Here is a 4,252-nt window from a genome sequence, read left to right on the forward strand (position 1 = left end):
AGATAGATAGATAGATAGATAGATAGATAGATAGATAGATAGATAGAACCTTTCATTTAAAAAAAAATGGAGAGCAGTGGAAGCATTTCCAGCATTAGCAAACAACTGGAAAGCACCACAGAGATGATAAAAGTCCCAGATGGCCCACAGTCCTGGGAAAGTTGGGTGCAGCTTTTACATAATATGTATGTCCTGATTTGGGCCTACTTGCTGATATCTGAGCTCTTGACAGCTGGCGGGGCTTCCCTGTGAGCATGCAGGGTGGGATTTCTCATCCCCTCACTAGCCCTCAGGCTCCCCTACCATCCTGGACCTGTGACAGAGAAGGGACCCTTCTTACCCCTGAGGGGTCGTGCAAGTCAATCCTGAGAGGTCCGTTGCCCAGGCCTCTGCTATGGGCTGCGTCTGGTCACAGATCAGCTTTATAAAGTGGCCACAATGTGAGCGGGGACCCAGACGGGGAAGGGCCATGTAATTATGAGAGACCGGAATTCAGATTTTCTCTACAACTTGAGCATTGAGCCCCAAAACCACAAGAGTTTGTGGTTTGTGGCTAATTCCCAGAAGTGTGCCCAGCCCCGGATGGTGTCACAAGAGCTGGGGTTTATCACCCTGATCTGGGTACATTCTCGGAGATCTCAGAGAGGCCTTCGAGTGAGCACATCTGGGTTCTCACCCCTCCCAAGGCAGGTACTGCCTGTTCCAGGTGGCCTGTAGGTAGATTGCACCTGAGGTTCATGCTGTGTGAGCCTGTGCTCTCCAAGTCTACATTATTTCAGTGGGGCAGATGGCGGCAACCCTTGCCTTGTCAGGCTTATTTGGGGCCTCTGGGGGGTTAGCTGAGGCTAACCTTGAACTTCTAAGCCTCCTGCACTCACCTGGCCGAGACCTGCAGTCAGTCATCACCATACGTGGCCTGTGTGGTGCTGAGGATTGAACCCAAGACTTTCTGCATGATCTTAGCGAGCCCTCAACCAGCTGAGCTCTGTCCTCAGCGCCGGCCTTGTCTGTTTCAGAGTGAGGAGCAGACTGCAGCTAGAGATGGGACCTGGCACACAGTGCTTTTAGGGACAGGGCTTTCTCAGCTTCATTCACCATCTAGGGCCCTTGCAGGCTCCACAAAGCCACACAGGGCATGAAGAAGAAATCCCAGATGAGCTCTCTAAACCCCATGAGGACCAGAGGGACCCTGGGGTTTGCATTCACCCTCACAACCATGGTGACTTCCCCCTCCCTGGCCTCAGTCTGGCTCTACACCATGAAGAATGTGGAAGGTTGGTAGGAAAAGTCTGGATCATGCATGAAGCCCCAGGACACTCTGACAGGCCCTCATGATTCCTCCAATGAGAGCAACGGCCCTGTGTGGAGTGGTTTCTGCTCACCTTACTCTGAGCACCAGTTTGGACCACACCTGCCCTTCCCTGTGCTTCTGTCAGCATCTCTGTGTCATGGAGAGATTAAGAGTGACGTTTGCAGATGATGATTCCCAACTGTGTCACTGGGTCTCCATTCTGTAAAGATCTGACTTTCTACTGCCTGGCACCAAGGAATTGTGCCCCAGATGCTTCCTAAGCAAACATATCTATCACCGTTTCCTCACCCGAGGAAGGAGAAGCCCATGTGACTGGCTGAGGTCCAAGCACGGTGGCTACCTGAGGGCGGCTGTTGTCCATCCTTCAGACTCTCTTACGCCTTCAGTGCTGAGGCCAGGCTGGCTCTGAAGCTGGCCTGCCTCCTGGGGCCACCTTGGCCGTCCTGGAAGGATTAGTGCAGCGGCGCCCAGGAGATCACCTGGACTTAGGGTCCAAAAGGCCCTTTGTCTAGAGCCAAGCTGTGACGTGAGCATGGCAGAAGAAGGTCCAGATCTCCCAGGAGGTGGCTCACCCTGAAGGTGACCCAGCCGTGCAGGGATCCAAGTGTGTACATGTGTGCTGGGTCACACTGTTGGGATGGAAAAGAGCCCCCGCTCCACCGTGAATGCCTCCCCTCAGCACTGTCTCCTATATGAATGGTCAGTTCACCAGGACTGTCCACAGGGGTCACTTTCACACCATGTCCTATCCCCTATCTCAAAAGTGGAAGTTCAGAGCCTGGGTTCTGTACCTAGAGGAGAGACACAGAGTTCAAATCCTGCTCTGTATAGCCTTGGCTTGTCGCGTAGGTTCCCTGGGCCTTAGTTTCCTGTACAGTGACTAGAAAGCAAGGCTAATTCTGGAAGTTGATAACATAAGAATGCAAGAGCATGTGGACTGTGCTTGGCCCTTAGTGAGGGCGTGACGACAGCAGCACGGTGCCACAATGTCACCAAGAATAGCCCAGCTCTGGGATTAGGGTCACCAGGATCTTGTTTGAGTCACAAACTTCCTGCTTCTGCCACCTAGGATCTGTCTGACCCTTCTCAGGGTCTCACCATTGAAACTGAAGTGAAATCCAATGGGAAAAACAGGATGTAGAGGGCCAGTTTTCCCATTACTGTGACAAAACACTCGAGGAAAATAAAAGAAGCTCTGAGGTCTCGGCCTACAGTCAACTGGCTCCATTGACTTTTGGCCTGTGGAATAATGGAACATCGCAGCCGAAGGACTTGAAGGAGGAAAGCTGTTCGTCCCATGAGGAGCAGGAACCAGAAAAGGCAAAGGAAAGGGCAAGGAACAAGATACACTCTTGAGAAAAATGGCCTCCAACAAGACCCAGTTGCTATGTCCTGTTAAGCTTTGTACCCTTGTATAGACCAAGCCATGAAGCCAGTGCCTTTATGATGAAATCACTTCCCAATATGCCCACCGGCTGGGGATCAAGATTTAACACATGAGCCCTGTGGGAACATTTCCCACTTAAACCGTAGCAGCATGGAAACCTTACCCAGGCTGGGCACTGTGGAAGCTGGTGCCTGGCGGGGTGGTATTCAGACTCTGTCCCTGACTTTGGGGGATTCTCAGTCAAGTATGAGAATTAGACCGAGTGCCTTGACAGGGACACTAAGAACCCCAAGGGCGGGGGCAGGGCTTCCAGCCTGATTCAGGAAGAAGTTCCCGGAAGAAGCAGCCATCTGAAGGCCCAGCCAGGTTGCTACTCACTTATGCGTGCCAGGCCCACTTGCCTGCACCCGACAGGGGCTGACTGCTTAGCCCCCTGGTGACCTGGGTGAGAACTGTGACATCCCTGTGCCACAGACAAGCACCTGCTGTCGTCTGAGTGTGTTCCCTGTGTGGTGAGGCCAGGTGACGGGGCCATGGGGAGGTGTTAGGCTTGTGGGGGCTCCAACCTCGAGGGTGGTGCATTCCACAGGCAAGGGGTGGATCCCTCAGTGAACGGTTTCTAAAGAAAGAATTCTCTCTCTCTCCCTCTCTCTCCCTCTTCCTCTCCCTTTTACTCTCCCTTTCCTTCCTCCTGTTCCTCCTCCCTTCCTCTACCTCTTTATCTCTTTCCTGTCCTTGGCCTTTGTCAGGCATTATGGGATGGCACAGCAAGAAGAACCCCACAGACACCAGCTCCTCTATCTCAGATGCTATCCTCTAGAATGGCAAGCCAGTAAATTCCTGCTCATTGTAAACCAGCCAGTCTTAGACACCCTGCTACAGTCCATGAGCACACATGGGACTGAGACAGAGCCCAAGGCCAGGCATCTGAGCCCCCTGTAGATGCAGTAGAAGACTGCCTGGACCACTGAGTAGGAACTTGGACAGCTTCTTGCCATGTGCATTGGGTGATGCCAGAAAGATTAGGAAAGCCTCCCATGGGTTTGTTTGAGTGATGAGCTCAAGGGGAGACCCACCCCAGATATGAGCAGGAAGCAGGTAGCCCAGGGAACAGGAAAGGAAGGGGGAAGAAGGAATTCTCCCATTGCTTCCTGACAGTGGGTGAATGTCTCCTCTGACACACTCCCAGCGCCATGATGTCTGCCTCAGCTGCAATCCATAGCAACTATGTCCCCTAGAGAGTTGTCACACTGGTGAATGAAGCTGACCATCAAGTGTGTCAAGAGAATTTGGCAGCGCTCTCTTGTGCTAGGAACATCCCTGTCTTCTCCTGAGTCAATGGGTGTCTCTCCAGGGCTGGGTAAGCCTCACTCAGCCTTGCTTCACAGAGTTCTAGCCTCCTTTTCTCCCTGGAAAAAAAAATCATATTCTCCTCTCAAAAATTCAACTCCTATGCCCCCCTGAGAGGTGTCCAAAACTCAGAGACACAGGTTCTGATGGAGAGTGGAGGATGGATGACAGGAAGGGGAAGGTAGAGTCAGGGAGACAGGACA

This window comes from Psammomys obesus, unplaced genomic scaffold (assembly GCF_907164565.1).
Source record: "Psammomys obesus unplaced genomic scaffold, mPsaObe1.curated_primary_1811, whole genome shotgun sequence".
Lineage (NCBI taxonomy): Eukaryota > Metazoa > Chordata > Mammalia > Rodentia > Muridae > Psammomys > Psammomys obesus.